This window comes from Micromys minutus (assembly GCF_963924665.1).
Source record: "Micromys minutus genome assembly, chromosome: 24".
NCBI classification, from domain to species: domain Eukaryota; kingdom Metazoa; phylum Chordata; class Mammalia; order Rodentia; family Muridae; genus Micromys; species Micromys minutus.
Window position 1 is genome coordinate 22329588 of NC_137959.1, and position 12588 is coordinate 22342175.

A 12588-nucleotide genomic window follows, 5' to 3' on the forward strand; every position below is an offset into this window, starting at 1 on the left:
CATCAACTTCCACAAAATTGTGAAAAATATTGGAATTCAAGTTATCAAAATACTTCATAGTACACATCTACTCCTTGTCTCCAATTCTGCCTACATCATCTTCAACACATGATTATTTTGCTGGACTTCATTCCAAAGAAAAGAATTCACATAAAGTTCTTTCATCACCTGAAGTCTAGGCCCATTCTCTTTACAGTATTCAGGACTCATGACGCTGACTGGGAGATCCTTTCTTCTAAAACAGTCTTCCACAGAGTTTCATGCACATTTTCAAAGTAAGTAGCAGAGTTTGAACTTTAACCTATGATAAAAGGTAGTACCTTAGGATGTTCATTTCAGTATTTCACACTTGTTTGTACTTGGTGTATTATCATCTATTTTTGCATTAAAGAAAACTTTCAGGGTACGTTTCCAATAATGACAAAGCTGCATGGCTGCATTTCTTAGTTAAGTCTGATTTTCTAATATTAGTATAAAAATACTAGCAACTAGAAGCATATGTAAAACCAAAAGAAAACAGAGCTTGTTGTTTTAGTTCAATAGAAAGTGATATAGGATTATGACCAATAATTTTACCAAGAAAGGCTTTAGAGATTTTCCTGGGAGATTCTAATTATGCTTAAAGTGCACCTTTTTTTTTCCCTAGATAAATTATTTCCTACAGGCACATAACTTCTGAGATGCAGGTGCACTGTACTAAATAAACCTTGCAGTTTTATCCTCTGTGGATGTCGGTATATTTTATGCACCTTTTCAGTTTTAATCTATATGGTAGATTACTTATGTATGTAGCCTCTATGAGTTCGTTAACTCCGAATCTTAATACCCCTAAAACAATTTGCTAACAGGAATCAAAATGATAGATATAGAACTGTAGGTTTCATGACTTCAGAGTTATGTCACGCATATTTCCAGGTAATAAAATTGAATTGTGGAGGTTGAATCAGATAATATTTCTAATTCTTTTGTGATGGCTAATCTTGGTTGTCAACACAACATAAATGGGAAGAAGAAATCAAAAATAAGTAGTTCTATGCGTCATATTTGCTTGTCTGCATGTCCTAGGACATTTTCATGATTGACAATTAGTGTTAGATGGCCCGGCCCACTGTAAAGTATGCCATCCCTGTGTATAAGAGATGGTACATGATTAAATGAACAGAGAAAGCAAACCAGTAAGTAGTATCGTCTTGCCCATATCCTCCTTTAGCCCCCCTCGGTGACTCACTATAACATGCCAGGCTAACCACTTCCCCCCTAGCTTGCTTTTGGTCATGATCAGAACAGAACAGAAAGCAAACTAGAATACTATCCCCCACCGCCCATACTCATAAAACTTCCATTGACTTTAGGTTAAGCAATAAAGTGCTTGTTTTTGTTCCTCTTTTTATAGATCTTAGAGTTTGCTCACTCACTTCTATATGAGCTGTTGGCTCCCTATATGATAGAATTCCATGTTCTCTAGAAGAAACTTGTAAAGACAGTTAAGCCTTAATAATATAACTCAACGTTACTGCTGTCATCAGTGTTTACCCCATTCTATTCCTAAGGAAGTTTGTTTTTTTTTTTTTTTGTTTTTTGTTTGTTTGCTTGCTTGTTCTGTTGGTTTTTGTTTGTTTCCCTACCTTGACTCTGTAGCTCTAAGGCTAACAGACATAATAATTCAGAAAAGATACACTTCCTTGTTTATACAGTTTCTAATTGTTGAGTGTCTATATGTCAAATGGTTGAATGTTTTTCTTGTGCTATTTCTGCTCTGCTCAACACATATTTTTTTTTTTTTTTTTTAAATTAGCAATAATCAGATTGGCATTTGAACTCAAAACTTTTCAGGAGAATAGTTTTCTTGTGTTATATTAACATTATAAAACATGGTAATAATGATTTTGTTATTCTTTTTTACATTGCTTTGTTTTCTATTGTTAGTTCAAGTGTTTAAATATTAGTAGAAGAAACAGTAACCATATATAATGCCATTTATTAAGTCTTTAAGTGTAATAAACAGTGTGCTATTTTATTAGTATTAGTATTAGTTTTTATAAAAGTCTGTCTGAAAGGTAGACATTATCTCAATTTTTATAAAATAAGCTACACTGAAAAACACAGTTCAAAGATATATTGCTTATAGTTTTTATATCCTTTTAGAGAGATGTTTAAGTGCATTCTGCTGCCTACTGTTAAAAATCATTTTTATTTTTATTTACTTGTGTTATAGCTTTATGTGCTTTGCCTTGGCAGAGAAAACCAAGTCTGGAATAAATTCTAAAATTTAGATTTATATACCTAACCACTTAATTGTAATTATATGAATATAAATTGCTTTAAAAGCCTGTGCCCTATAAAATGACTAAAAAATGAGATACTCAATAGTTTCTTATATACTTACTTATTTGTTTTGCATGCATGCAAAACAAATTCGTGGATTCATGCATTTTCATGTTTGTTGATACATATGTGTGTGAAAATACAGGGGCAGGTGTGTGTGTGGATTTGGAGCCCAAGCTTACTGTTCTCGAGTGCCATTGCCATGACTCCCAATGCTTATATATGTAAGGAAAATGTCTTAGTAAACTTGGAGCTCATTTATTCTGGTATCATAGTTAGCCAGTCTATGTTGGGAATCCCTTACCAGTGACTTCTGATTGCTGGGTTCACAGAGATACCCAAACTTGCCCAGGTATACATGAATGCTGGCGATCTGCTCTCTGATCCTCTTGCATGTTTGCAAGCATTTTGATCTCTAAGCTAGATCTATAGATCCTAGGATTTTTTAATATTGAACTAAATGAATTAATTGAAAAAATACTCTTGATAAACATAAAATAGTTGCATATATTGAACAACATGAAACTTCAAGAATGTGTTCTACTGATTTTTTAAGGATATTTACAGCTTTTCCCCTTGAACGTCTATCTTATAAATGTTATTAGACATTTCATACTTAGCACAAAGCCATAATGCAGCTGTGTATACTTCATTGAGTTTTTCTACCTAGAAATTCAAAATTATTCACTGACATTTGCATTTAAGCTATGAATGAAATTTTCTAAAGTACAAGAATATAATATGAAATCCTTTGCCAGTATTAAAAATTAAAATAGGTAAATATACTTTATAGTTAGAGAAAAGGCTCTTATCTCAAATATGACTGAATAATAATAATTCTTGATCTAGAAAGAAAGTTCAAAGAAGCAAACAATTCTATTATGTAAATGGGAGTAATTTATTGTGTGGTTAGGAAATAATGATCTCTAAAAATAAGTGTTTATAACAAACTTTTTCATGCATATAATAGATCAATGATGCTTTCTGTATTTGTCCTAAAATAAATTTAGATAAACAGATTTAAGACACAGCAAAGATGTTTTAAGCGTTTACATTTATTTGCTTTATTTTTTATAGTTATATTTTTATTTAAAAAAGACACATAACTAAAATTCCTTTAATACACTTTTCTTAGTCTTAATTCTATTCTAAAATATCTGTGATAATGAAGTAAATCTTTGTTCTAATAAAGCAGTTAAACAATAAAATAATATATATTAGACTCAAAACTTTGTTTCATATTGAGATAATCTTTCAGCTACTCTTATTCAATACTTATCTACTGGATATTTTTCCTTTGCAATTGCTTATACTGAATAGTATAAATAAAATTTTGAATAAGAATAAATGTAATCTCATGAAGAATTCTTGTGGGAAAAGTCTTTACTGAAATAATTACATATGTGGAATTAAATTCTCAATTATGACAAGTGATATGAAAAAGAGGAATGTGATTAGAGGCATTGACTTAGTCAAAAAATGAATATTGATTTTCCAGAATGTGGTTCTGAAGAATTACAGAAAGTTTTTTTTTTTTTTCTACATGCCCTACTATGCGAAATAAATATGAATAGTCAATTGTTGATCTTAGACCATAACCCACTGGTGTTCTGTTCAAGAAATTTTCTGCTGTAACTATGTTATCTAAGCTCTTCCCCACTTTCTGTTCTATAAGTTTCAGTTTACCTGGTTTTATGTGGAATTATTTGATTCACTTGGACTTGAGCTTTGTACAAGGCGATAAGAAAGGATCGATTTGCATTTTTCTGCATGTTGACTGCCAGTTGAATCAGTGCCATTTGTTGAAGCGGCTGTCCCTTTTCCACTGAACGTTTTTAGCTCTTTGTCAAAGATCAAGTGACCATAGGTGTGTGGGTTCATTTCTGACCCCTCCATTCTATTCCAGTGGTCTACCTGCATGTCTTTGTATCAATACCAGGCCGTTTTTATCACATTGATCTGTAATACATCTTGAGGTCATGGATGATGATTCCTCCAGAAATTTTTTATTGTTGAGAATGATTTTTGCTATCCTGGGTTCTTTACTATTCTAAATGTATTTGTAAATTACTCTTTCTAACACTATTAAGAACTGTGCTGGAATTTTGATGTGAATTGCATTGAATTTGTGAATTGCCTTAGGCAAGATGGCTATTTTTACAATGTTGATTCTTCCAATCATGAGCATGGGAAATGATTCCATCTTCTGAGGTCTTCTTCAATTTCCTTTCTCAGAAAGGCTTGACATTCTTGTTGTACAGATCCTTCATTTGGTAGTTTAGGGTCACACCAAAATATTTTATATTCTTTGTGACTATTGGGAAGGGTTTCAATTCTCTATTTTCTTTGTCATCTTGTTTGTCCATTGTTTAGAGTAAACCTAATGACTTGCTTGGATTGATTTCATATCCAGTCACTTTGTTGAAGGTTTTTATCAATTGTAAATGTTCTCTGGTGGAATATTTGGGGTCATTGAAGTATACTATCATGAAAATAGTGATATTTTGAGTTATTCCTTTTCAATTTGTATTCCTCTGACCTCTTTTTGTTTTCTTATTGCTCAGGGTAGTACTTCAAGTACTATATTTAATAAATAGGGAGAGTGTGGACAGCCTTGTCTAGTCCCTGATTTTATTGGGATTGCTTTATGTTTCTCCACATTTACTTTGATGCTGACTATTGGTTTGCTGTATATTGCTTTTACTGTGTTTAATTATGTGCCTTGGATACCTGATATTTCCAAGACTTTTAACATGAAGGGGTTTTGAATTTTGTCAAACGCTTCTCAGCATTTAGAGAAATAATCATGTGATTTTTTCTTTGAGTTTGTTTAGATAGTGGATGAAATTGATGAATTTCTCTATATTAAGCCATCCTTGCATCCATGGTATGAAGCCCACCTGATCATGTTGAATGATCGCTTTGATGTGTTCTTGGATTCTGTTTGCAGGAATTTTATTGAGTATTGTGCATCAGTGTTGATGAGGGAAATTGGTTTAAAGATTTCTTCCTTTGTAGGATCTTTGTGCAATTGTGAAATAAGTGTAACCATGGTCTCGGAAAATGAGTGGGTAGTATTCCTTCTGTTTCTATTTTGTGGAATTGTTTGGAGAGTATTGGTATTAGTTTTGTCTGATAGACTTTTGCACTAAACACATTAGGCCCTGGGCTTGCTTTGATTGGGAGTTTTTGGTCACTGCTTCTATTTCCCTAGGGCTGATGGGACTGTTTAGATGGTTAATCTGATACTGATTTAACCTTGGTACCTGGTATCTGTCTAGAAAATTGTCCATTTCCTCTAGATTGTCTAGTTTTGTAGTGTATAGGTTTTTGTAATAGGATCTGATGATTTCTTGAATTTTCTCAGTTTCTGTTGTTATGTCTCCCCTTTCTTTTCTGGATTTGTCAATCTGGATACTCTCTCTGTGCCCTCTGGTTAGTCTAGCTAAGAGTTTATCAGTCTTGTTGATTTTTGCAAAAAGCAGTTCTTGGTTTTGTTGATTATTCTTATAGTTCTCTTTTGTCTGTATATGGTTGTTTTCAGCTCTGAGTTTATTTCCTGCTGTCTACTCCTGTTGGGTGTATTTACTTCTTTTGTTCTAAGCTCTCAGTTGTGCTGTCAAGTTGTTAGTGTATGCTCTCTCCCGTTTCTTTCTAAGGGCGCTCAGTACTATGACTTTTCCTCTTAGCACTGCTTTCATTGTATCACATATGTTTTGGTATGTTGTCCCATCATTTTCTTTAAATTGTAAAAAGTCTTTGATTTTGTTTTTATATCTTCTTGACCAAGGTGTCATTGAGAAGAGCATTGTTTAGCTTCCATGTGTATGTCTGCTTTCTGTTGTTGTTGTTGTTGAAGATCTGTCTCAGTCCATGGTGATCTGTTAGAATGCATGGAATTTTTTGATCTTCTAGTATCTGTTGAGGCCTCTTTTGTGACCAAGTATATGGTTAATTTTCGAGAAGGTACCATGAGGTGCTGAGAAGAAGATATATACATTTTTGGATTTAGGTTGTAATATTCTATAGATGTCTATTAAATTTATTTGGTTGAAAAGTTCTGTTAGTTTCACTGTGTCTCTGTTCAGTTTCTGCTTCCATGATCTGTCCATTTATAAGAGTGTGGTGTTGAAGCCTCCCACTATTAATGTTTGTGGTGCCTTATATGGTTTGAGCTTTAGTCGATTTTCCTTTCAGAATGTGATTGCCCTTGTATTTGGACCATAGATTTTCAGGATTGAGAGTTCATCTTGATATATGTTTTCTTTGATGAGTAAAAGGTGTCCTTCCTTGTCTTTTTTTTTGATAACTTTTCATTGGAAATCTATTTTATTCGATATTAGTATGGCTACTCCATGTTGGTTTTTTTTTGTGACTATTTGCTTGTAAAGTTGTTTCCAACCATTTAGTCTTAAGTAGTGCCTGTCTTCGTTGCTGAGATGAGTTTTCTGTATGCAGCAAAATGCTGTATCCTGTTTGATTATTCAGTCTGACAATCTATGTCATTTTATTGAACAATTGAGTCTATTGATTTTAATCAATATTAAGGAATAATGATTGCTGTTTCCTGCTATTTTTGTTGTTAAAGGTAGAGTTTAGTTTTGTACTTTTCTTCTTTGCTGTTTGTTGCAAAAAGGATATTTTCTTGATTTTTCCTAGGTGAAGTTTCCCTCTTTATGGCTTTGTTTTTCATCTACTATTTTTTTTAGGGCTGGATTTGTGGACAGATACTGTGTAAATTTGTTTTTTTCCTGGAACATCTTGGGTTCTGCTCCTATGGTGATTGAGAGTTTTGCTGGATATATTAGCCTGGGTTGGAACTTGTTTTTTCTTAGCATTTGTATGATGTCAGTCCAGAAGCTTCTAGCTTTCATTGTCTATGTTGAAATTCTGATCAGTAAATTTTTATATGTTACCTGTTCTTTTTCTCTTACTGCTTTTAGTGTTCTTTCTTTGTTTTGAGCACTTGTTATCTTGAGTACTATGTTTCAGGAAGAATTTTATTTTCTGGTTCAGTATATTTGGGGTTCTTGTATGTTCATGTTCATCTCTTTTCTTAGGTCAGGGAAGTTTTCTTTTATAATTTTGTTGAAGATATTTACTTCTGCCTTTAAGTTTGGAGTCTTCCCACATTTCTACTCCTATTACCCTTAGGTTTGGTATTCTCATTGTGTCCTGGATTTTCTGGATGTTTGGGGTTAGAGTCTTTTATATTTTTGCATTTTCTCTGACTGTTGTTTCAATGATAACTATGGTTTCATAGCATCTATAACTGCCGATGTCTTTTCTACATTTTCTATCTTAAGGGTTGTTACCTTTAGTTTTTTCTTCATTGTTTCTATTTCTATCTTTAGTTCCATCATTTATTTTTGTACTTTCCTTTAGCTCTTTAAGTGACTTTTGTTTTTCCTCTTTAAGGACTTCAACTTGTTTTCACGTATTTTCCTGGTTTTTCTGTACTTCTTTTATTTTTTTACAACTTTATTTTTATAAAAAGAGATATACATATACAGATTTTAAAGATCACTTTGGAATAAAACTATATGGATATATTTTTGCCAGTACTTGATTTTTTTTAAAGGTTTGATAGTATGCATTGAAATTTTACTAGTTACCATAAGCATAAAGTACATGTTAAGCAAAACATAACATAAAAATTGTCAAAGTTTTCTTGATGTGTATAGACTGAATATAATGATTTTTAAAATCCAAAAATTCCTATACTTCTTTAAGTGTGTTATTTATGCACTTCTCAAAGATCTCCATCATCATTGTAAAGTATGATTTTAAGTCTAAATCTTGTTTTTCTGGTGAGTTGGGATATCCACTATTTGCAGTTGTGGGAGAACTAGGATCTGATTTTGACAGGTTGTCTTAGTTTCCATTCCTTAGAGTTTTGTACTTGCCTCATGCCATCTTTTTATAGGTGATGCTAGGTGATCTTGTTGTCTCTTACTGTGGCTTGTCTCTCTTATGGGTCTTTGAGACTGTGGTCTCCAGAAGAAGACTGTTTCTGGGTGTTCCTCTCTCAGGGTTGGTTGTGAATTCCTATGGCAGTAGTCCTGTTGTATCTAGGCTGGGTCTGGACTAGGGCTGGAAGTTTGCACTAACATGAAATACATTTGCCTGTGTCTCAAGAGTTCTGGAAGGCTACTACTGGTGTAGAAAGTGGGCAAAAGTAGTTGACTCACCCTTACATCACGTGATGGAACGTGCTCTTGCTCCTCTTCCTAGAACCCAGGGACCTGTGGGGAAGGCGGGCCACAGATTCTGCCAAGTAGACTTCTTTGGAATATGCTTTGATGTCTTTTCCCTGACCCTCATGATTTTTATTTTATTGAAAATAATATGGTCTCATACAATATATGCTGTGTATATATTATCTTCTCTTTACTCGCCAACTCTTCCTCATTCTGGATATACTTCCTTCCTTACTTTCATTAGAAAAAAATGAACAGGCTAGATGAGAAAAATACCAAAACATGACAAAATAAAAGTATTGTAAGATAAAACCCCAGCAATTATATCAAGACTAGAATATAGAAACACAAAAAGTAAAAGTTCTGCAAGTGCAGACAAAAGAATCAGAGACACACTCTTCTCTACTTAGTAATCTCTTAAAAGTATTAAGCTGAAAGCAATAATATGTACACAGAGAATCTAATGTAAGCCCTGTTCTTACAACTTCAGTCACTCTGAGTTCATATGAGGCTTACTCAGTTTTTGTTATGTACTTTTATCTTCTGGTGTTCCCTATCCCCTCTGGCTCTTACAATTCCTCTGCCTTCTCTTTCTTGAAGTTCCGTGGGCTCTGAGTTGAGGAGTTTAACACAGACATTCCATTTAGAGCTATGTGTTTCAAGTATTCTCTCAGTAGATGCTTCTCTGATGGTGACTGCATAAGAACATTTTCTAGGAGTAGTATAACAAAATGCTATTAAGCATTTCCTTATTGATAATTAAAAAAACAAAACAAAACAAAACAAAAATAGCAATGTTTGGTTATACTCAATCTCTCTGGGCTATCTAGTCTCTGGGTCTTGGTTACCTAAAAAATGTTGAGTATGTATATCATGGTGTGGAGTGGGCCTCAAATCCTATCTGACAGTAAGTGGCTACTACCTGGAATTCAATTTCACCATTACCTAAGCAAGTCTTGCAGGTATGATAGACTGCTGGTCAAAAGTGCTTCTCAACCATTTGAGATTCTTCTCTTGTGAGTTTTTTGTTTAGATTTATACCCTAATTTTAAAAATTGAATAGTAATATTTGCTGATGTCTAGTTACTTGGTTTTTTTTAAATATATTTTGGATATGAGCCCTTAGTCAGATATGGAATTGTTGGAAATATTGTCTCATTGTGTAGGCTGTGGTTTTTGTCCTATTGATGGATTCCTTTGCTTTACAGAAGCTTTCCAGTTTTATAAGGGTCCATGTATTAATTATTGATCTAGTACCAGCACTATCAGTGATGTCTTGAGGAAAACTATTCCTCAGCAAATATGTTGAAGGTTATTTCCCACCTTTTTTTCTATCATATTCAGTTTATCAGGTTTTATTTTGAGGTCTTTGATCTAATTGTCCTTGAATTTTGTGCAGAGTGATATGTATGGGTCTAGTATTAAGCAGCATTATTTGTTGAAGATCCTCGTGTGTGTGTGTATGTGTGCTTATTAAAAGTAATGTTAAAATAATCAAGTGACCATTGGTGTCTGAATTTATTTCTTAGTCTTCAATTTTTTCTGTTGACTAATATGTCTGTTTTTATGTCAATGCCTTGCATTTTTTATTATTATTGTTTTGTAGTAAAACTTAAGAAATGAGAATGGAAGGACATCCAGTGGTACTTTAAATCTTCATGATTGTTTTACTTATCGTGTTTTTGTTTTCTCACAAAAAGTGGAGAGTTGTCCTTTCAAAAAGGTATTATGTTGGGTTGTTAATGGGGATTACATGGAATCTGCACAAAGATACCATAGGATGGTCATTTTTACTATGCTAGTTTCACTAATCCAGGAACATGAGAGATTATTGAACTTTCTGAAAGCTTTGTAAATTTCCTTCCTAACAGACTTAATGTTCTTGTCATAGAAACCTTTGTCTGCTTGATTACAGTCATACAAATATATTTTATATTATTTTAAGCTATTGTGAAAGATATTACTGTATATATTTTAAATTAAAATGTATATTGCATATTGTAAAAAGTGTTTTCATATATTAAATTATTACTTTTCCTCTATAATGACATGTACTTGATCACGGTGGTTGGTCATTTTGTTGTATTCCTGTATTTAATTTAAAATATTTGGTTGAGTATTTTTCCATCTATATTCATAAGGAAAATTAGTCTATAATTTGGAAACTGTGGCCTCACAAAAAAATAGGGAATTATTCATTCTGGTTCTAATTTATGGAATAATTTGAAGAGTATTGGCATTAACTCTTCTTTGAAAATCTAGTATAATTCTGTGCTAAAACCATTTTTACTTGGACTGGTTTTGTTTGGCAAACTTTTGATAACTGCTTCTATTAGGGTCACGCTTGTAAGTTTTATAGAAGTATATATATTCTTGTTTAAATTTGGTAAGTGCTATGTAAAATAAGAAGATATTTTATTTTCTTTAGATTATCCCATTTGACGGTATATAGGTTTTTAAAGTATGTGCTTACGATCCTCTGAATTTTCTTGGTGTCTGCCATTTTGTTCCATTCTTCATTTCTGAATCTTTTCAAAATTCATATATTATTTCTCTCTGTTTGAGTGTGGTTTGATAACTTTTGTCTAGCTAATGTATTTTTTAAAAAAGTCCCAACTCATTCCTTTATTGATTTTTGTATTTTTCTCTTTGTTTTTCTTTTACTAGTTTTAGCCCTGAGTTTGCATGTGATCACTTCTTTTTGTTTTAGAGCTATCATATATGTTGTTATGATGCCAATACAAGAGACTACTAGAATGTTATATTGGCTTTTGGTTTTATTTTAATTTGCTGTTTTGTTTTTGGAATTTTTTCTTAATGTAGCCATTTCATATTATGAAGCACTTCTTCGAACCATTCCCATTCTGGCCCATATTTAGCTATCGACTGTATTCATTTTCTTTGAAATCTAGAAGGTCTGTAATTTCTTTCTTTCATTCTGTTCTTCACTTTTCATTTAGAAGAATTTCTCAGTTTCCATGATTTTGGAAGCATTCTGTTATTCTTTTGTTGATGATGTCCAGTTATAATATGTGGTGACCCAATAGTATGTTCTTCTAAGTGTTGAAATTTTCTTTATTTCTAAACGTGGTAACATTTGAAGTTCCCTGAGATGCAGAAAAAAAAATGTATATTCCTTTATCTTACCATGAAATTTTCTACAAATATCTGTTAGGTATATTTGTTTTAAAACATCAGTTAAAAAATAAAACTGTGTGATAATTTACTAATCTAAGGAAACAAAACCTTCCAATATATTAAGAAATAAATCCAGTTAGAATCTATTAGGTTTGCATGGAGGCTCTGGCAAAGCAACTGAGAACAGACATTTATAATGTATACAGGAAGGGTGCACCTAGCCAAGGAAGGGCCACAGAAGCTGAACGTGCTCTCTCTCTGTTGTAGGCCACATACAAGAATCCATCTTTATCTTTTCCTTCTCATAAAGCTGTCCCATAGTTAGGCTGGACTGTGGGACTTCACTGAATTCTGGGGCTCTCAAATTATTGACATTGACAAGAGGAAGTACTTGGTCCCACCTGACATCACTGTGGCTCAGTTCATGTAGATCACAAGAAAAAATATCCGGCTTCCTTCTGAGAAAGTCATCTTCTTACTTGTGGGTCATAAATCTTAACAGATAAGCCAATAAACAAATAAACAAAAAACAAAAACAAAACAAAACAAAACAAAAAAACCCAACAGTTAGTTAAAGAAAAATCAGTTTTGTGTTTAGGTTTTTGTATAGCTGGCATGTCTATTGGTGAAAGTGTGGTATTGAAGTTTCCATTATAAATTTCTGGTTAAAGGTGTAGAAATATTTCTATATGCCATTATGTTTGGATCACCGATGTTAGAAATTGGAATATATTTTGTTGGATTTTTTTTTTCTACTGGATGAGTATTTTTGTCCTTCTTTGTACCTTTCTGTTGGTTTTAGTTTGATATCTATTTCTGTCATGGAGTACACAAGCTTGTTTCTTAGGTCAATATTCTTAGAACAATTTTTCCATTTCTTTAACTTGAGGAAATATATATCTCTGTTGCTGAATGATTTTGTTCT